General features: G+C 39.1%; 1 long non-coding RNA gene across 1 annotated transcript in view; it reads left to right on the top strand.

The window, feature by feature from the left end:
• The window catches only part of LOC137228233 (uncharacterized), a 560,753-nt gene that overhangs the window by 459,186 nt on the left and 78,514 nt on the right, over positions 1–23,053 (top strand). The window contains exons 7-11 of the long non-coding RNA XR_010945217.1: positions 3,618–3,702; positions 3,945–4,024; positions 4,447–4,519; positions 12,659–12,798; positions 13,241–13,352. This is a non-coding gene — a long non-coding RNA (uncharacterized lncRNA). The remainder of the gene's footprint in view (positions 1–3,617; positions 3,703–3,944; positions 4,025–4,446; positions 4,520–12,658; positions 12,799–13,240; positions 13,353–23,053) is intronic.

Raw genomic sequence — 23,053 nt, 5'->3', positions numbered from 1 at the left:
CATTTTGGGGTGTGAGCTTGGAAGAGGAGTTTTCACAGTCACTATAAACTTTTTAACTGACTTCTCCTCCTGAAGCTATTCACTTAAGGGATACTGAAAGATGGAGAGGACTGGTACTTTATTACACAGCACTGGATCTCCTTCTTACCAATGAAAAAAAAGTGTTGCTGCCGTATCAGTAAACAGAGGATGTTGCCGCCATCAAGCCATCACATTACAGCTGCCTGGACGGTGAGCCCTGAGGGAACTCAGGATGGAGACAGGATGCCTGCCATCAAGCCCTCAGCCACTGCAGCCCCACAACGGTGCACCCTGCAAGGACTCAGGGTGAGAAAGCACTGGACAGTGGCCCCAGATAGCTGAGGTGCAGATCAAAGGAATGATTTCAATGAGCCCAGACTTTTGCATCTTCCCGTACGTAGAAAAGCACTAAATTCCTTAACTTGAGATGTCTGGTTTTCTTTAATTAACAGTAATCTTTTGACGTTCAGAGTACTTGGTCTTTGTTGCAAAAACTCCTGTGTATCCTCGCTCCCCCCTTACCTCTTCGGAGCAGACCTTCAGAGCTATCTGAGATGCTGTGTCCCGGGCTAAAGTCCTCAGTTTTGACTGCCAAATAAAACATAATTCTCAACTTTTAGGCTGTGCATTTTTTTTTTTTTTCAGTTGACATTCTCTTACCCAGTTTCTGAGCATGACGATTTTTAGGACATTCCTGGAATAATAAGGTCACAAACTCTTAGAGATGTTAGGATTTGTACTTCATATCCGTCTTTTAAAATTGCTGAAATCATTATTAATAACAGTATTTATTGAGCATCTACTGCCTTGCCAAACAGTGTGCTAAGCTCTTCCTGTGTATCTTATTATTCCTCACAACAACCCCTAGAATAGGTTCTATTATCCTTATTTCACAGATGAAGAAAATTCAGAAGACTGTTTGGTACATTAAAAGCATTTAGTAAATTCTGTGACTACTGTCCCTGTGTGTAGGGAAAATATAATGATCATTATTAAAATTTTAGAAATTTTGCTGAAACTTCTGATTATATTTATGGTCTTTTCCATGCCACTTTAAAAAACTTTATCTTACTATTTTCTTGGGTTTTACTTTCATATAAGACAAACAGTATGAAATTTAGTTGAAAATTCCCTAATTTGGCTCCAGTGGAATTTGGACGTTTATTGACTTGAAGTCAAACTTTGCTCCGCAAAAGCGTTTATCAACGTGTGGTCCATGGCCCCTGGTGGTTCTTGGTGGGAGTGGGCAGTGTCCATGGACTGGTGAGAACTAATCAAGTCTGCCAGGTGCTGTCAAACAAAGGTAGGGAGCCACTCGTGTTTTTTTGTTTTGTTTTGTTTTGTTTTTTGCAGTATGCGGGCCTCTCACTGTTGTGGCCTCTCCCGTTGCAGAGCACAGGCTCCGGACGTGCAGGCTCAGCGGCCGTGGCTCACGGGCCCAGCCGCTCCGCGGCACGTGGGACCTTCCCGGACCGGGGCACGAACCCGTGTCCCCTGCATCGGCAGGCGGACTCTCAACCACTGCGCCACCAGGGAAGCCCACCACTCGTGTTTTTGCACCATTCATTTTAAGCAAAGTTCAGTAATCTGCTTGCAAACTCATTGAGTTTTTCCTAGAATGGCAACAAAATAAGGTTTTCCTATCTGTGATAATCCAATGCTGTTGCTAATGGCACATAAGAAATGGAAACTATAGAGGCATCATTCAAAGAGCAAAGTCAGGCACTTATCAAGGTCGATATTTAACACCTGTTATTAACACCTGTTGATTGGTGACGTGTGACAAACTTTTAGGTACTAGGGACGCAGTGGTGAAGAAAGCTCTGCTCTTGTAGAGCTTATATTCTCATTGGGAGGAACCACATAACAGCCAAGTCAAGATTCATTTCAGAAAGTGACAAATGCCCTGAAGAGACTAGAGAGCTTAATGCTGTCAGGGTGTATATCCAGCAACTATGCACCCATCTGGCTATGCTTGTAGTCTGCAGCGTGCATCCCTTCTGATTGGTGCTCATGCTTTAGACATCATTAAATAGTTTTTTACTATCCCTTCTGGATGTGGTGATAAGGGACTGGGAGTGCGGTAATACAGATTGAGAAGTTAGGATAGACTTTACTGAGGCTTTTAACTGAGATAAAGATGATGAGAGGAAGCAGCCGTATGAAATAAGAGAATCCATGGGGATCAAGGGACAAGCTCATGCAAAGGTGCCATGGCAAGCAAAAGCGGGACCTTTCTGTGCCAAAGAAAGAAGACTTGTCTGGTTGCAACGTCGTGTGTCAGGGGGACAGTGGAGGGAGGTTAAGTCAGATAGGTGTCCATGACATGCATTGTAGAAGAGCAGTCACCTGTGCTTATGGCCAATATGTTGCTTGATGAGTGGAGGACTGTCCTGACGTGGATCCATTTTCAGTTAGTATATGGGGAAATACACAATAATCTTTTTAACTACGATTGGATAAACGTGTTTGGTATCAGTAACAAGCAGTAATCACTATATGTGTCACAAATAGGGTTTTGATATGCAAATAAAATAGTAAGCATCTAAGTGTCAAATATTCAGTCAGTAACTGGCAATATGCCCAATCTGAATTTAGTGTTCAAGTAAAGAGAAAACCTTGTGAGTGTCGGTAATCGTGGCCATTGAATGTCTCACTTTTCAGGTTGCTATTCAAATATACAGGCTAGAAGTGAAAGCCAGACTCACTTTTTCCCTCTGAAGTATGCTAGTTGTCAAGGGGGAGGGTGCTCCTGGGAGCTTTTCAAATGAGGGGTAAGATTCCTTTAACGATTCACGGCATCGATAAAAGATTAAGGTCTATTTCTCTGATTTCAGGCACTTTTGCTTTGTGACATATCTCAAAAATACATAAAGTAACTTGAATAGTCTGAATATATTACTTTAGTGACAATATGATGTTAATATTGCTGATAAGACAACAGATTTCTTAAGAAGTCTAAATTGGTACATAGAACTCAATTGCCAAGAGTATGGTTCTTTTTCTTCTTCACTTGTCAGATAAGAAAATCATTGACCCACTGTGATATATTTTAAAAACAAATTTAAATGGTGCCACAGAACACGAAGAAATGTTTTCCATAAATAAATACAAAAAAAGAGAGTTTAAAATAAATACATTTACCACTCTTCCCCTTCCGGATCATTCAAATGCTTTTGAATGCGATGTAGTAATCAATTTAGCATCTTTCGGCACGCAGGGCATCATATTCAATATGAAATCTCCCCATAGTTTGGATATATTTCATGTTCGATCCAAATATCTAGAACTATAAGGCAGAAACACAAAACATTCAAACTCATTTTAGGTGACTTGTATTTGTTGTCTTAATATAAGTTAAGAATTTCTGATTTGGTAGAAATAAAGGATAAATGAAGTAATTCACTGGATACAGGACCTGATTTGCATCCCCAGGTAGTCATTATTCAGCCTAGTACAAATAAGTTGGTGAAAACTTTCAAATAATATCATCCATCTCACTGACACAAAATATTTTTAATATTGTTAACTTGAAATCTGGTTATTAATTTTATTATTTAAAAGCTTGTAATAATCCTGTTTCTCAATTTATCTAGAATTGGTATCCTGTCAATGTAATGAAGACACAGTACATGGTCCACAAATGAGAAACTCTGCTCTATAAAATAAGAGATTCACGCTGTAAGTGGGACTTTCCTGAGTGCACAGGAGAGACTGATTTAGGGTTTAGGAATAGCAGTTAATTGGAAGAGAGTTCATTATCCTAAACATAATGAGTGCAAAAGTCCATTAATTCTGAAGTCTTTTCTGTAACCAGATTTGGATCTGTAGCAATGCAGTTATTATTGCACGAAATAGATGGTTTGGACCCGACCATTGTCAATTGAATGAATGTTTTTGAAAGTGATCTTTATTTCTCTTAGGGTGTGAAGTGAGTTTTCATGTGTAATCTAGCAGAGGCTGCTGCTGCCGTGGTTTCTGCGCATGGTATCAAGATTGGAAGGTAAGTTTGTATACTTCTAAAAAGAAAGTAAAAGGCAGATAAAGAAAAAGATTATCCACACTACAAGGAAGCAGCCAACCCCAGAACATGGGACCTTCTACAATGCAAATGATCTATTTTCTACAATAGATCAGTGGCATTAAAAAAAATTGGAGTGGGCTGAAGAGCAGAGAAGAGTGAAGAAGTATGATGAAATGCAAAGTATAGACCTTATATAGATCCTGCTTCAGAGAAAACAACTATAAAATTATGGTTGAGATAAAAAGTACAATTAAACGTATATTGATGGTATTAAAGAATTATTGGAATGTTTGGTGTGATAGTGGTGCCCTGGTGGTGATATCAAAAGCTGTTTTTATGTTTTAAAATTAAATAATGATGTATTTGCAGACGAATGACATGATATCTGGGTTTTCCTTTAGAACATTCAGAAGAAGAATTAGAGGAGAGTGGATAAAACTGCGTGTGCAAAATGTTGATAAATATTCCAGTTGGGTGAGTAATACATAAATTTTCATTATACTGTTCTGTCTACTTCTGTGTACATTTTGTATTTTCCATAGTAGCAGGTGTTTTTTTTCCCACGTTTATTAAAATGAACCATTCAGCAGACCACTGTATACAGTCTTTAGGTTCACAGAAGCTGGTGTTTCAAGAACCTCAGTCAGCAGTGTACTGTTAGACGATTTGATGCCATAATAGCGTGCAACTTCAGAAATATTAGGAAAGTCTGTAGTTAAATGGAAAAACTATTATCTTAATGCTCTTTTATTCAATTAATCCCCATATGTGGCTTTTCTTTTTTAAACATTTTTTAAAATTTTGAAATATATGCAGAAAAGTGCATAAAATAAATGTATAGTTTAATAAATAATTAAAGAGCAAATACTATTGTAAGAACAGAAAATACTATTATAAGAACAGAAAATCACTTTGTATACCTTCTGGATCATAACCCTTTCCCCTTACCTTGAGTCACTTCTTAACTCAGACTTAGTTTTGCCAGCTTTTGAATTTTATATAGATGGAATGATATGGTGTATATTATTTTCCCTTTGCTTATTTTGTACAACATTATGTTTGTGAGATTCAGTCACACACTTTTTGCTTTTCGCTGTAATGCAATCATTTTTATAGCTCTACAGTATAATAATTCTGCCGTAGACATTCCTGTCCATGTAACTTTGGGCACAAGGACACGGTTTCCTGAAGGCTTATACTCAGGAGGAGAATGGCTGCCTCATCGGATGTGCTGCTTTTTAACACAGATGCCCACGTACGCTTATATCTGTCTTATCTGCTCTGCCAATATACGCATTATTGTCTTAACTTCAGCCAACTTACTTTGATAGGTAGTCTTTTCATAATTAGAGTTTAAAATGGGTCTAATTTTTATTGTTATTTCTTCTTTAACCTGATTCAGAGGAGCATTTCTCAAAAATTTTTTTGGAAATTGAAATAAATACAGAAAACTGTACAATTATAGTTATTACAGCAAAAATGAGCAGCTCCATATGTTTACCACTCAAAAGACCCTCTTATGCCTCCTCCCAAGGGCAAGAGAGGGCCAAGGGTTTAAATTAAGAAAGTACTTACTTGCAGAGTCTGGCAAGTGCAGAAGCGGCATCTGCCTGATAGTGAACGCATTCTTAAATTTTGCCTCCTAGGTATCTCACTCTCTCATAATCCTAGTTCAGGCCCTGGCAGCCATAGACGATATGTAAATAAATGACCATGGCTGTGTTCCAATGAAACTTCATTTACAAAAACAAGCAATGGGCCAGAATTTGCCTGTGGACTATAATTTCCTGACTTCTGACCTAGATTCTTCCTTCTGACCTATCTGCCAGCTCACTAATTCTCCCTTCAGCTTCATCTAATCTGTTGTTAATCTCATCTCTTTACTTTCTTTTTCACTTCCAGCATACCTATTTGCAATTTTTTTTCAAATCTGTGCTATCAGTATTTACAGTTTCTTATTTCCTAAAGACGTTTTAAGCTTGACTCTTATTTCTTTTAGTCGTAGATGTTAAGTAAGCATAGTAGTTTTATGGTCTGTGACTGATAATTCCAGCATTTGAAGTCTTGCAGCTCTGCTTTTGACTTTTGCCCATATTTATTTCTTTGAGTGCTTATTTATCTTTTATCCTATGCTCCTCCATATCCTTGCAAACTTTTTTGTGGAGATAATTTGAAGCCTAGGATAAAAGTATGTTCGTCTAGAGCAGTGGTTCTACAGGTGTGGCCCCTGGACCAGCAACATCAGCATCACCTGAGAATTTGTTAGAAATGTAAATTCTTGGGCCTCATCCCACACCCACTGAATCAGAAGGTCTGGAGTTGAGGACCAGCAGTATGTATTTTAACAACCCTCTGTGTGATTCTGATGCGTGCTCAAGTTGGAAAACCACTGCTTTCAGAAAGATTTTCATTGTTTACGTTCCACACTTAGTCTTTCTGGAATCTAGTTAAATTCATGTCTTGAGTGTTTTGGGCCTCTTAGATGATGTAAATCTGGTTGATGTGAATGTCAGATTTGCCCTGGGGGCCTGTGGTCTCAGCTTAATATGGGGAAAGTCTCTTAGACCCTCCACCTCAAGCAGACCCTGGATTTGATTTCTGTTTCCCTCTTTCCATATGCCCCCTCCAACCAAAATTCAAAGTTTCCAAGTGGTAAAGCCTTCAGGTGAAAGGAAGGTCAGTGGCCCCCTTTTCTCTGGATTCAAACTTGCCCCTCAGATCTGGCTAGTCATTCCTTACCATCTTGTTAGCTGACTGATGCCTTTAAGAGGATGTTTTTGTGTTTCATCCAGCAATTTCAGTTTGTTTCTAGCAGGAGAGTCAGTCCCAATCTCCTACCCTCCCCCCATTATAGGAGATGACCTCATGCAGGTATTTCTAGGATCACAGTAAGTCCCCTACATACAAATCTTCAAGTTGCGAATTTTCAAAGACGTGAACATGTGTCCACGTGTCCAATCACGTGAGTTAATCACGTGTCTGGCATACACTGTCACATGCGTGCATCCTCTACAAGTGGTTGTGCTTTCATGTACTTTACTGTACAGTACTGTATAGAGTACAGGAGTACAGTATCTTTATTTCAAGCCCAGGATGTCTAGGAGTAAGTGGAAGAAGAAGTAACTGAAGAACCAAAGAGATTCATGATGCAGGAAATGGCAAGGGGATTTTCTTTATCTGAGGAGGCACTGTTAGTTTTTGAGGTACAGGACCCGAACGTAGAACGGTACACGAAGGTTGCAGCAGCCGTTCAGAATGAAATCCAGTGCTACCATGTCATGTATGATGAGAAAAAAAGAGCTACTACCCAGACATCACTGGATCATTTTTTCAAGAGGGTAGATAGCATTGAATCCAGCAAGGAACCGGAACCTGTGCCATCAGCGTCAGGCGTGAGTGAAACTGCAGCTCGCCCTCCGTCCCCTATTTCTGACGATCCTTCAGCTCTGCCATCTCCCACCGCCTCTCCCCACTCCAGTCAGTAACTCTTCTTGCCTGTTCCCTCGATGCCAGCCCCTGGATGCCAGCTGTTGTACTGGACTACTGTACTTTTCAAGGTAGTGTAACGTTAAAAACGTTTATTTTTTGTGTTTGTTTGTTTCGTATGTATTCTTTGTGTGAAGAGTATTATAAACCTGGGACAGTACATACTGTATAGCCGACTGTGTCAGTGGGGCACCTAGGCTAACTTTATTGGTCTTACTGACAAATTGGACTTATGAACGCACTCTTGGAATGGAACTCATTCGTATGTAAGGGACTTACTGTATTTGTTTTTATCTAAACACAAGAGAAAACAAAAAAATGTAGACAATTTACCTTAGTGGGGACATGACACTGATATGAAATGTTCTTAAAAGGCTTACATCGTGTCTTGAGATTTATGCCTAAAAAATACACAGATTTACTCACCAATGAAGCATTCTGACCTTGTTAAGACTGCTCTCTGGATGCTGAAATATCTTTTGCTTCATTCATATATCACAAGTCTTTGGAAGTGATGTAGCAATCACCTGAGACTTAAATTTAATCTTGCATGGTTTCTATTCATGTACTTATTATGAAAAATATGTTGGCAGAGAGTTGATGGGTTTTATCATTCTGAGGTGGAACGTTGCTATAAGGAAGTGAATTTATTGACTGTTCGATGAAAATAACATATTTATGCAAAATGTTTCCGTAAAGCAACATCTGCTTTTGGCTTGAGGAGACGTATTCACACAAGAATGGAGACAGAGATGTAAGGGAAGTTGATTTAATTTAAGATCCCAAATCTCTCTACCAGGACTTCTTTATAGATAGTGCGAAAATATTTCATGGACAGATATTGAAATTTCATAAAACCCCAGTGTTCTGTGACAAACCTGATGGCATTTAAACAGAAACCGGTGGATTCTGAAGAAGGGCAATGTGTACTCTAGTGAAAGGAGACCAAATGTAATTCTCTAGAGAAATGTGGATGAAAATTCAGTCTACCTGGTGCGCTTCTAAGTGACTGTTCTGTCCTCTCAACATACTGTGTTCAGACAACTAAAATAAATGCCCAAGGAGCCTGGAAAACTAGCAGACCAATAGAACCAGGATGTGGACATTTTACTACAAGAAGAAAGGATTTAAAGTGTTACCTCAGGAAGTTTACCCGGATTCATGATTAGTCATAAAATCTCTTTCTTTCTTAACCCAAATCACAGTCTGCGTCTTCAGATGTTGTCTGTTAGGCACATCTGTGAGAGCAAGCACGGTCCAGAGGCTGGGCTTGGGGATGCAACACATTTGTGGTACTTTCTGTAAAATGGGCCTGTGAGTGAACTTGTTTGTAAGCTCAGGTGATATGATTTCCACACCTATCAAAGTTGTTTCTTCCTTTTTTTTTTTTTTTCCAATTCTACAGCTAAAATTTGGATGTTTATGATATCAGTGGTAAGACAGTTCAGGAGCCTAACATTCCCATAAGGTCCTGCTGCTGTAGTGAGTCATTTATCTGGGAAAGATTGACTCAGAAACAGGGATGCTCACCTTCAAGGTCACTGAAAGACACTTTGTGTTAGAACACATTTTCAGGACCTCCACATGTCATTGGAGGTGACACCAGTGACAGGTGACAGAGCAGGTGACACCTGCTCTCAGATGTTTACGTGCCTCTCACGCTGCTCACTGAAAATACACAAGCTGATCAGTGGGAGAAATTGTCCAAAGGCTTTAGCTATATTATCTGCTTAATATCACCACATGAAACTATGCTTTTCTTTCATTTCTTATATCCCAAAGTAAATATGGTTAAGATAAAAAAGAGGGCATGAGGGTATAAAAACTTTTTTCTTTTTCCTGTTGAATCTGTATACCTGGCCAGTTTTTAGCCAGTTGCTTCCTTATTTTCTTTTGCTTTGAGTTGTCTTGCCTCACTTTTCTCTTCAAACATCCTAGATCACCTATTATGTTTCCAATACTATGCAAAAAATCGAAAGAGCCCATCTCTGCCCTTGAAGAGCTCCATCTAATAGGTACTTAGAAAACAAATGAGGATGCGGTCCAGTCTGCAAACAGAGGCATGAGCAGTGATCTATGAGAATTTACATAAGTGCAGTGGGAATTTCTTACTATGCCAAGGTAAACATTTTTATTTGAAAAATATTGTTTACAAATACAGTGGAGCCATCAATATAATTCACAGTTTATACATAATGAAAATCATAGAGAAACACAAAATCACTTAGCAGATCAACTGAAGAGCTGGTACTAAGATTTGATGAGTAATCCATCAACATAGGTCCCAGTCAGGTAGCTCATGTCCTCCGGTGAGTTCTGAAGTGTGTGACGGGGAGTGCGGTTCAGCACCCTGGACAGGGCCACCTCTGCCCATGCCTCATACCGCAGCATCAGCTCCTGTGTTCCTCCTACACTGGGTGCCGTAGGATGACCGGTGAGCAGGACGTGATGTTATCAACAGAATGTGGTAACAGTTGTTATAACCCTATGCTTGATGAAGGTGCTTTCAGAATACTGCTGAGGACGTGAACACCTCATCGACTTGCTGTTCTGAAGCTCACTCCTTTGTTTACACAGAGTGTAAGTGGCCCTGAGCAGACTGTTGGAAGCTCAAGTTATTTGTCAGTGGTTTTTACCAACAGTTACATTAAGCCAGACCTGTTCTTACTGTGAATCTAAATTACAGGTGTGCCATCAGACATGAGTTCTGTTTCGTTTTTGCACTAAAACTGCTGTGTTATTTAGCCTTTGGGAAGAGAAGTTGGAGGTGAAGTGTGTGAGGGAAGATCAGCATTTGAGTTTCTGGATGTGTAATAGCTCTGCCCACCCCAGTGCAGCTAGGCATTTGCACTCTGTGGATAATGCTTGTAGAGTATATAACTGTATGTTCAGAAAATCCAAGGCAAGCACCAGAAAAATTAACATAGTTAAAAATATATATGTGAGTAACCTGGTTGAAAATTATTTAAAAATCAATAACTTTCCTGTATGCCAGCAATAACCTCTTAGAAAATATAATTAAAAAAAACGGATCCTAGTAATAAACAGAAAATATTTTAAAAGGCCCATAAGTAATCTTACCAAGAAATGTGCAGGACTTACATGAAAAAAGTATGAGATATCACCGAGGGTCATAAAAATAGAATTTAATGAGCGGAAATATTTTTTCCTGGAAGGCAAACAGAATACAATATTTTATTTCTTCTAAAATTAAGTGTAAATATAAATACAATTGCAATAAATATTCCAACTGAACTGCTCCAAAATGTAGCAGTAAAAATAATGTGAATAATGTGTAAAAATGGCTAAAACTTCTTTAAAAGAAGAAAAATGATGTGGGGTTGTCATTAATGGATAATAAAACATTATAACAGTGATATTCAATCAAACCATATATGGATAAAATCCAGCATGGTAAAAGGCAGTTTTCTAAAAATAATACATGATTCAATGTATGATGTTGGGACAATGGGCTGTGTATAAGAAAAATATATAATTGAATTACAATGCAAAAATAATTTCATACTAGTTTCCTGATATAAACAGTATTCACTATATTAAGAGAATAAGAGGTTGTGTCAATGAGAACTGAGATTCCACTTCTGATGATGCAACCCCAGAAGCCAGTACTGATACAGAGACCTTGGAGAAGATGGGAGCTTCAGTGTTGCTGTGAATGAAAACAACAAAGACGAAAAGAGACCAGACTTGTAATAGGGCATGGGTCTTGGCGAGTAAAGCATGGCCAGAATTTTGGCCTCCCCACTCTCCTATCCCCCAAGACTCTCTTTGGCCAGGAAACTTTGTGCAGTGCACATAATGCACCACTGTGCTGGCAGCCAGCCCTGAGTGGGGGTGATGCTCACACATTCTGGAGGGCAGCTTGGCACATCACACATACCTGTTGCTGCTTTCAGACTTTCCTGTTATAGAAAGGTATCCCAGGGAGATGAGAGAAAAAGCACAATGGGAAAAACTTAAAATAAGCAAATTACTTATTAATAAGGTGTTAGCTAAGAAATTTATATACTTATGAAATAACATTCTTTAAAAGTTTTTAACGAATATGATAGTTTAATAATTAGCATGTTATTGGAGATAAAATTTACATTTCTTCCACTAACAGCCATGCTAAGCATTTCTGTCTCACTGATAATTGGCAGTTTGTGTCCTTGACACCCTTTCTTCCTTCCTTCTTCCTTCCTTCCTTCCTTTTCTTATCGTTTCTTCTTCCCTTCCTCCCTCCCTTTCTTCCTTCTTTTTTCTTTTTTTTTTTTGTCATTCACTGTACATGTTTAAAACGGAGGAAACATTATAATCAGAAAAAGCACATTCTTAAACAACAACAAAAGTCCACAAAGACTATTTGAAAAAAATTCAAGAGATTGGTCTGTTACTTGTTTATAATTAAATAGTGGAAGTCGCAGCTAGAAACATGAACTAGGAACAAGTTTGCAATATGCCTCGAATCCCAAGCAGAGCAGATTGAACTTTATTCTGGGGATGACCGAGAGCATTTGGAAATTTTGAGTAGGAATGGAATGAGACAGATGCAGTGCTTCAAGTGTTATTGTCTACTTCATAAGGAAAATAGTGTGCCGCTGGCTCAGAGCTCTGTCTCCCCCCCCCCCACCCCGTCTCCAGTCATCAGGTGGCGACCTGCTGGCCATCTCCTGAAGTTCTACTTTATAATCACCTGGTGTGAAAAAAGACAATGAGGTATAAATAAGAGTAACGGCCTGACACCAAGCAAAAGAAAATTTTTAGGCTCTAGATTAGAAATTGTGCTGCAGGTGAGAATGTTAAAATGAGAAACAGTTTCAAAAAAAAAAAAGTGATGAGATGAGGTGCTGGAATAATTTAAAATGAGATGGGTCAAACCCTGCTAACTTTGAAGAGTAATTGGGATGAGAAGCTGAAATTAGATGGCTTTTGGTTTTTTTCTGCCTCTTTAATTTCTGCGAGTAATCTGCCATCACCAAAGAATTATGTCTCTTCTTCTAAAGACGGTATAAATTTGAAATAGCCATTAGTCTCTGATCTTGATTTTTTATTTTTGACCCAAGAATACAGAGCATGGTGGAAGCCTTTGCAGCCTCCTCTCCCACTTTGTTTTCTTGTTTGCAGCCCTGAAGCTGGAGGTCGTAGACACGCCAGTAGCCCACCTGGGAGAGCATGGTCCTTGGGAGCGCGCTTCCCCACCTCCTCGCCAGGACCTCCATTGCCATGTGTATCGCCGACATTCCACCTGCTCTGGGAAGCTGTATGTAAGTCATCAGTCACTAAGGGAGCCGTGGTCCTGACCTGAGGAAGGGGTACGCGCTGGACAGTGGTGGCAGAGATGAACTCGTTACTGTCCAGAAAAGACCTGGAAAACGTGGCACATTTTTTCCTTCTTCCTAAAGAAATGATTTCAAACTTTGGAGGAGGGAAGAGTTCAGAGGAGGGAACAGTTCGGACTAGGAACATACATAGTCTGAATCCAGGAACATCAAAGAGACCATGACCTTAGCTTGGGGAAGGGTTTTCTTCAGAGCCTTTGGACGTTTGGTGGCTCCATTGGCTTTGAGGTGGATGTGGAAAAGCCTTGTTTCAGGGATGCCTTTGTCACTGGTGCAGAAAGTATGGGGAGCTCCCTGCTTTATTAGACTTGCTCTAGGGAGAAAGTAAAGGGGTCTTTAATATCTCATTTCACCTCTTCTGGTCTAGTGATGAGCTGAGAAAGGCAGCCTGAGCCTGAGGACAGCTTTGTGATTCCCTGAGGAAAACCAGGGGCTGCCAGTGTTTCCAGAACTTGAGAACAATACATATTGGGAAGAAGGTAAGAAACTCCACCACTCTATTTTTGCTTATCTCTTTGTTGGGATCTAATGTTGGTGATAGATTGGCTTGCTTAATGAGGTGATACACTTTCTACCAAGAAATTTTCTAGACTGTATTGAACATGACAGTTAAATATTCACTATCATTAGATATTGCAAAGCAAAGGGTCTAAAAACTCCATGAATTTTTTTTTCTTGAATAACATAATTTTCCTAAAAACTATCAAAAAGATGATTGAGTACTGATTCAATGCCCGAGTATATCCAAGTAAAAACTAAACTGCTTAACCAAAATAACATGACTCCAATAGAAAGTATATTAGGAAACACATGCATTGAGCCTTGACTATATTACTGCCTTACGCTGGACACTGACATACACTGTCTCATTTACTCCTGACAATAACTCTGTCAGTGAAAGACCAATGTTCCCATTTTACAGATAAGAGCCAGGAGGCTAGTGGAGGTCAAGGGACATCTGGGGTGCACTGGACATGTGATCCTAACCTAATTCTTCTGACAATGATCCAGTGGTCTTCCCTTTCACCAGAAACAAATGGGTGAACTATTAGAACTTACAAAACAGTTCAGTGATTTTCATCTCCAGCTTAAATTTTGGTGGGACCAAAGAACCGAAATGTCCTTTAATGTTGGTTCATAGCTGGGCGGACAACTCTGTTCCCACCTGTTTGATTTTGGATTTGTAACATTTTGTCAAAATATTTCAATCTTTTCTATTTAAAAATCAACATTTACGCTTGTGATCATTAATTGAACATTTATAATCCTGGTCACAGCTGAGCTTTTGCTGAGAATGTTGATTTGTTTACTCTGGAGTAATTGCATTTTTGTGTACAGATTCCATTTTTACTCAGATCACCATCTAACTCGGTAACGTTCAGTATGGCCAATGAATCTCATTTTCTCTATAACAAACCTCTAAAGGAGAGTTGATTAGTATCCTTTCATATAAAAAGAAGTGAGGCACAAAACAGTTCAATGGCTGCTTGGGTTCATGTGGCTGGTGGTGTAGTTCAAGCTAAAAGGTGCTTTTCAGGTACATCATATATTGCTCAGCTGGAGGCCTCCAAGTTCCTCCTGAACTCTGAGGCTCCACTTTGCTTTAATAACTGAATAGAATGCCTTGAAGTCCTATATCATGTGTTATATTAGGGGGAGGCTACATTCTTCTCAAACATTCCAAATACTCTGAGCATTTGTGTTTCCATGGTTATATGTTGCTTTGAATTCCCACTGACACCAAATTCTTGTTACCCTAATTGCCAGTCTCCTTCTAGAACAAGCACTGTTGAATGAGGCATCCCTTTCTAAAGGTTCTTCACCTGTGTCCATCATAGAGGCTCTATCACTGGGCTTCTCTTCCTCAGCGTGCAGCTGGCTTGAGGTTCTCTGTGCTGAGGACCTTCCTTCCATCCAGTTTTCTCTATCCTAAAACCTGTCTCCCAGATATTCAAAATGAATAATTATTCCTTTTATTTGATATGCATATAAAGACTTTGATTGAAGGTGTCCTATTTAGTCTATGTTTATAGGTAACTTTTTTTTTTTTAATCAATCAAACATACTGTGCTTCTCTTAAACATACAAGAACTTTTCCCCTTAGGAGGAATCTGCCTACAGAGCAGGTATAAGTTCAAATTGCAGCTGAGGTGTTTGTTTTTTTTTGGCGGTACGCGGGCCTCTCACCGCCGCGGCCTCTCCCATTGCGGAGCACAGGCTCCGGACGTGCAGGCTCAGCGGCCATGGCTCATGGGCCCAGCCGCTCTGCGGCATGTGGGATCTTCCTGGACCGGGGCACGAACCTGTGTCCTCTGCATCGGCAGGCGGACTCTCAACCACTGCGCCACCAGGGAAGCCCATGCAGCTGAGTTTTTAAAGTAGAGATTTTGTCTTTTGCTATGTTGATTTCACATTTGGGCAGCTGGAGAGTCTCTGATTGTAATTTCTTTGTGGCTTACAGCTTTATTTTCTTACCCAGTGTTTATTCTCTTTAATAGCAGAAGTATGACTTTTTGGGGGGTGAGAGTTGGAGGACAGTGATGTGCTCCATTGAAATGCCGATTTCCTTGTCTCCCTTTTAGCTGGTGGTAGGCTTGTGGAATTACCCCATCAGTAGTGCTCTCAGGTTCAGGCATGGGGACCTCTGCCCTGAGCTCCACACCTCAGAGGACCCCACATACCACAAATAGACACAAAATAGCTTATTAAGGAACACAAATGCCTCTGTCAGACTGAAGATCTGTCCTTGAACTTGGACAGATCCTAACCCTCTGCTCTCAGGACTGACACTCCTCTGGCCCAGGAAAATGGAAATCCTTCTCTTATTCTCTCTATGCAAAACAAAGACCAGGTAAACCCCAATTCGGGGAAGTGTTGTGTATTATGCCACTGCCGACTTTGGAACGGACCTTGCTCTGAAGTCAGGGAGGATGTGAGTAGCAGCAGGGCTTAGACAAGAAAAAAGAAATACGGATTTGTCACCTCCTTCGTCTCATATGCATAAATGGGCAAGATTCTTTGTAATAAAATATCACTTTAGACCAGTGCTGTGCTTCCGTTTCCTTGCTTCTTTTTGTGCCCCTATTTGTGATTCCAGAGGTAATCGTTAATTAGCTCAGCATTTACAAGAGCTGTCCATTGACATTTCACAGCATTAAACAAGTCATACAACACTGAAATTTGAATATCTGCAGATCTAGACATAATGTGTGGAGCACGGTAACAGTGTTTGATATTAGCAACAAACACTAACATTATGAGTGGTTTTATTTTTGTAAATATACTTAATGTAAGTTGATTAAATTTCAAAATAATTAAATGAAACTTTTTTAAGCCTAACCTAAATAACTTAATATAAGTAAAAAATTAAACTTTTCAGTTTAACCTAAAACTTAATCTAAATAGCAAAATAATCTTACTCTAGTACACCTGGCGTATATAACCACGTATATGGTTAGTTCAGTAATTACACAGTTCTCTGCCAAATTTATAAGAATGAAAGTCGTTACGGCTGAACGTTTGTGCCTGCCCTCCCACCCCCCCAAATTCATATGTGAAAGCCCTAACCCCCAATGGCCTGGTATGCAGAGCCTTTGGGAAATAATTAGGTTTTGGATAAGTAGGTTTAGGAGTACATGAGGATGGGCCCCTATAATGGGATTAGTGTCCTTATGAAAAGAGCAAGAGAGACACAAGAGCTCTCTCTCCACCATGCCATGTGAGAACACCATGAGAAGGTGGCCACCTGCCAGCCAGGAAGAGGTTCTCACCAGGAACTGAATCTGTTGCTGCCTTGGTCTTTGTCTCTAGCCTCCAGAGCTGTGAGAAATGGATGTCTGTTGTTTAAGCCACCTGGTCTATGGTATTTTGTTATAGCAGCCCAAGATGATTAAGTTAGAAATATTGGGCTGGCCAAAAAGTTCACTTGGGTTTTTCCGTATTTGTTATGAAAAACCCAAACGAAGTTTTTGGCCAACCCAATACTTTGAGAACAAGGACGATGTATTATTTTAATTTTACCAATACCGTGGAAGAAATCTGTAAAATATACCCACCGATGTTCTCTGCTACAAGTACAGTTTCAGTGAAAACGATGCTCTTGTGCCTATTGGTAGCTGTTCTCTCTGTTCTTGGTCTGGATCCCATTTCCCCCCATCTTCTCAGGGACCTACACCTGGAGTTATCCCTTCTCACACTTTCATCATTATATCATATTTTGTTGTATCTTCCATGCTAGAAAGAGAAAAGTAACCTAAAACAAATCATTGCACTACATTCCCTAACAGCTACAGTGCATATCTCCACTTGCTTTCACAGGTAAATTTAATACATTCTACTTCCACAGTTGCCATTCATTCCTCAAATAATTCCTCTTTGGCTTCCATCTCTGCCGCTGCATTGAAACTACTTTTGTCAATAACTTTCCTGTTACCAAATCCAGGCAACATTTTATGTGTTTATCTTGTCTGAACTGTTAGTAGCATCCCACACAAATGATACTCCCTCCTACTTGAAACATTTATTCTTTCCTTAGATATCTTAACTCTCAGAGTTCTTCCTATCTCATTATTTATTTTCAGTGTTATTTTTCTTCTATTTCTAATTACTAGCTTTTGGCCAGCCTCAGTGTTTTATGCTTACATATAATCTAATTCAATTGATTTCATTTAGCCTCATGCCTTTAAAAATAACTAAGATAATTCAAAAGATCAGATTCTAAAATCAGACTCAAAAGAATCAAATATTTTACTCACTATCAAAATTTAGTAATAGTTTCAAGGATATATGTAACTGTGAGGCACAGGAAAAGCAGGAAGCAGAGAGTTACAGCACAGCTATCTAAGGCAGCAGTAGGACATGCCCTGGTTCAGATTTAACATATGAAGTACGTAAGTAGTGTATGTACGTATGCTATATATGCAAAAAGGAGATGTTCTGGTTATGAAACACTTTCATTTTATATGTAGATGTTTATCTAAATTAAAGAATATTTGCCAGAAAGCTATTCCCCATAAATCCATAAATTCCGGTTTCGTTTACCCTAAGCAATCCCAGATAAAACAGATATATTCCGATCAAACATTCCATAGGTAAGTACTTTCTTAGTAGCCAATCACTGTATATCTCAGGAGTGTGATCATAAACATGCTTACAAGGAGATTTGCTAGGTACCCTGCTTCTGTCTTTCCCAGGGGCATTGCTCTAGTAAAGGGAGAGAATGGATTGCAAGATTGCTGCTAACCCCATCCACCAAATTGATGTTGATGTGTTGATACTGATGTGGATGTTAATAGGTTACTACCTCCCAAATTGAAAGCTAGCTACCTTTACCCAGTGCCATACTTAACATCATCTGTTATATGGTAGGCACTGTCCTGGGTGCTGAGTGTTCAAACTAGATTAAGACACAGTCTAAGCCCTCATTCCTTCCTTATGAGTGTGGTTTCATGAGAGATTCTAGTACAAGAACGACATAAGCCAAGATACTGAAGATGTATATCCAATTCACCTTGGTGATGCTCTGGGGAGGAGCACAAAAGCATCTCAATCCGTGGCAGGAAACTGCTTTCTATTAAATGTCTAATGGATTTAAAATATATCATGTTTATATATACACTACCAAATGCAAAATAGGTAGCTAGTGGGAAGCAGCCGCATAGCACAGGGAGATCAGCTCAGTGCTTTGTGACCACCTAGAGGGGTGGGATAGGGAGGGTGGGAGGGAGACACAAGAGGGAAGAGATGGGGATATATGTATATGTATAACTGATTCACTTTGTTACACAGCAGAAACGAACACACCATTGTAAAGCAATTGTACTCCAATAAAGATGTTAAATAAAAACAAACAAAGAAAAGCATTTGGTTTCCAAAAGTAGAACTTTATTTCAGGATTGGATTTCTCTATAGTTTTAGTGACTGAGAGAATATATCAAGCCAGATACTATGTTCAAGTCAGTTATTACATTTTATAGATAACCTTTTGTGTTTCTAGTACACAAAGAATGAATACATCAACCAAATCAACATACTGTATTTATTTACCGGGGCTATGTTTTTACTGCTTTTCAGTAGTGTATTATCTAGCACTGTTGCCTAATATACTCTGAGAATATTGTTTCCCTCTGTGTTTTCTGATATAATCTGGAAAAATAAAAACCGGAAGCAAAAAAAAATACCTTATGCTTAAATTAGGTAAGTGATTTTACTGTTTGTATTTTGGTAGTTGCTTTATATCTTACTATTTTTACATGAATAAACCTAAATGTTTTCCTGTATTCCATAGCTAACCATACATAGAATAATGTGGTATAAAAGAAGCTCAATAAATTTATCATGAACAAAACATTATGATACTTCTTTCCTCTATTAAATTCTAAAATCCTTGAAGGGGGGCATATTTTCTTTGATTATTTAATCTCCAAGAGTACTAGCAGGGTGTTACACATGGTAGGTAAGTGCTTCATAAATATTGATTCCTTGAGCCCGTGAGAACCTGTCATCTGTGATCCAATTTTTCATTGTTCCTCTTGCCACACATATTTTTACTGCTCTTTTCACACAGACAGGTTTAATGGCCCATTATCATAATCTTTTCCTTGCATATATTCTTAACACTATTCTTTTGTTCTGTTCACTTGGAAAAAACTTCAGATCTGGTTGAATCCAACTAATCCACAAACTTTTTACCTGGATCTATAAGACCAAATATAGGTAAAGAAAAAATACACACATGGTCCACTTCAATCTTGTAAATACTAATAAGAAGTAGGTTCTTAGTGTCTTCTGGCAAACTTAATGTATTTTCCAAGTTCAATTGCTATCCCACTCTGTTAGACAGTGATGTCATATCTTTTGTCTTCATCAATCTTATGGTTCCTCTATAATTTGCACTATCAGCTCATGAGATTACCTCCAATTTTACTGAGGATATAGAATCAATCAGAATAAAACTCCATCTGTTCCCACACTCACTCAGCTTCCTGCACCTTTGCCTATGCACGCTGCCCCCCCCCCACCTCCTGTAATCGCAGATAAATTATCCATGATTCAAAGTCAACATATACACTTCTGGGATCAGTGCATTATCACATTTTTTCCTTCTTCACTTGATCTTTACCATCAGCATAGAAACAGAATGTAAATTCTCCCATAATAAGAAAAATACACTTCCTTTTTTCCTCTAGCTTTTGCCCCATTTCTCTGTTCTACCTTTAGAGAGATTTTCATTGAAAGTGTTTCTCCAATTCTCGCCCTCCTATGACTCTTCTCAGAGACTCCACTGAAGCTTTGTATTCATTATATTTTCTACTTTCTGTATCTTATGATGCTTTGACAATCAGGGGCCTTGTGCACCCAGGGAGGAACTGCCCCTCTCAGGGTTTGCTGATTCCTACAGATGCAAACCACTCCCCCATGAGTGCCTTTCATATACAGACCACCCAACACAGAGCCCATATCCCCAACCTCCTCCTTTATCAAACTCACACACCTAGCCAGCATTTCCTTTGCCCTAAATTACCATTGGGCAAGGTACTGGACAGCTAGAGATCATCCTTATAGCCCAGAGCCCACAAAAAGTATTCCAACTAGTCAATCCCAAGCTTGCTCAGGGTACCTGCCCAGCCTCACCCATTCCTTCCTGTGAAAACACCAAGAAAGACTCTGGACTAAGTTCTCCTCTCACTCCTTCTGCCTCCTGACTGACTGGCGCTCCCCCAGGTGACCCTGCATGGTGCGTGTGCCCTGGTCTCATGGCAACTGTGTAATGAAATTCCTTTCAGTGGCCTTGAGCTCTCCGTGTGTTCACTCAGGCACCTCTGTAAATCAATCAAAACAGACTTTCACACATATCTCTCCATCAAACCAATCTTTAAAAATATAACTAAACATCAACTTGCTAATGTTTCCAACAGAAAAAAAATTCTCATATCAGCCGTGTCCCTTCAAAAGCCACTTTCAAAGTGTGGCTTATGGACTGCCATACTCTCCTTATCTTCCTCTGGACCACTTACCTCAGTCTCCTTGCCTGGTTCTCGCTGATCACCTGGACCTCTGAATTTTGAAATTTTGAAGTTTTCAGCCCTTGGATCTCTTATCTTCTCCATCCACTCTTCCTAGTTGATGTTTGTAGTTTCAAGGCTTTAAATTATTCATCTCTGCACTGATGGATTTATATCTCCAGGCCAGACCTCTCTTCCTAAGTTCACGTTTGTATACCCAGCTCCCAACTTAACACTCCCCCTTTGTTGTGCAAAAGACATTTCAAAGTAATAAGTCCCAAAGTTCTTTCCTTAGAACTCATCTTCGAATCATCCTTGCTTCCTTTTTTTTTAATTTTTTTCTTCTTACCCTCATATAATCCATCAGTGAGTCCTGGCTCTTCCTAACAGAATAGCTGGAGAGATTGCTTTAATAATGAATAGTTCTGTGCCTCAGATGGTTTCCCATCTTACCCAGGGCAGAAACAAAAGTCATTACCATAGTCTTTTAAGGACTGTCAGTATTTTGCTGTCCATATTCTTCTTATCTCCCACCCCGACTCACTGCTCTCCATCACTCTGGCCCAAGCGCAGTTTCCTCAAACATGCCAAGCACTTTCCTGCTTGAATATCTTTGCTCTTGCTTTTGCCTTTGCCTGGAAAACTTTCCTCCTCTGTCTGCAAGGCTTACCCCCTCTTATCCTTCAGACCTCTGTTTAAATGTCACCAAGGAGTGAGGCGTTTCCTAACCACCACACATAGAAGAGCTTGCCACCTGGACCCCAGCAACCCTGATACACCAGGTTCCAAATGTTTCTATAGCACTTAAAATCATTTCACTTATTGTCTGTTTTCTCCTTTTTATTTGTTGAGTATCGGTCTTTCCTCCTCTAGGTCAGTCTCCTCTGGTTAAAATAAAAGCTCCGTGAAGTCAGGGATTTTGTCAGTTCCTAGGGGAGGGCCTGGTGCAAGGTAGGCAGCCCATATGTGTTTGTTGAATAGACAGATGCGTTCATTTATAATTCAATTAAATAACATCAAATAACACTTTTGTGAGGAAAAAGATGTGAAAAAATCAATTATTAAAAATCTGACAATATAGCTAATTTGGCTTTGATGAGATGAATCTCCTCTAGTTGTAATCTTTTCTCTCTGAATTCCGACTTCTGGTCTACCTCCTGACCTTGTTCCTTGGAGTCGTCTGATTGTAGGTCAAGATCATACCTTTGAGGTTATGAATGATAAAGTGCAAATATGAGTCTTGCGTAGTTTAAATCCATTTACTTTTCAGCTCCCTATGTAAATAGAGGAAACTGTAGATTTGATTATTGACCTCAAATGAAAGGTTATCTTGCAAAGGTTAAAAAAATGCTTATGATTGCAGTAGGTTAAAAATCTAAAGCCAAACTTTGAGCACAAATACTATAATATAGCCTTCAGCTCAGTGGATTAACTTTAAACATATAACTGTACTAATTTCAATGTAAAATAAATAATTTCTTACCTCTAAAATTAAGAACAATTAAGTTTTTTTTAACTTTTTATTTTGTATTGGAGTATATAAGAAAAATTAAGTTTTGTACCAAATTACTGTTAGATCATTTTGAGAATAAGCTGAATCACATTAACATTATTATCTTTAATTCTGTAACTCTCTCTTACAAGTAGCTTTGGGTGTATAGACAAGCTAAGGAACAGACTATCCCCTTGCAGCACTTACTGAAAGATTGTACTGTCACTGCCCCAGAGGATCTGACTAGTTCAATGTGTTACAAATTTCCTCCTCTCAGGAAAATGCCTCTTTCTTTCAAGTTATAATTGACTTATCCTCTGATGATAGTTTTCTGTGTAAAACAAGCTAATCTTCCCAAATCCTCACATCTGCTGATGATGAGATACAAAGATGAATTTAACAACCAGACAAAATATTAATTTAAAAACAGCATTCTATTCATAATTTAATTATTGTAGCTATTTACTTCTTTTGCCACAGGTTTATTTGCTTTTCACTAGAAAAGGAAATTCTTCTCAAGCATTTGACAACAGGAAGAAGTTCATTATGTGACCAATTAGGTTGATAAGTTGACAGCTTTGGAAGAGTTCCAGAAAAATCTGTCACCTTCTCACCACAGACAAGTTCTGTTTAACAAGCCCCTCTAGCACAGGTTAAACTATTCAATTATTCCTAAAGTGTTTGA

The sequence above is a fragment of the Pseudorca crassidens genome, chromosome 7, assembly GCF_039906515.1.
Source record: "Pseudorca crassidens isolate mPseCra1 chromosome 7, mPseCra1.hap1, whole genome shotgun sequence".
Taxonomy (NCBI): domain Eukaryota; kingdom Metazoa; phylum Chordata; class Mammalia; order Artiodactyla; family Delphinidae; genus Pseudorca; species Pseudorca crassidens.
The sequence above is the reverse complement of the archived record's forward strand: the minus strand, read 5'-3'. Positions and strand labels throughout refer to the sequence as shown.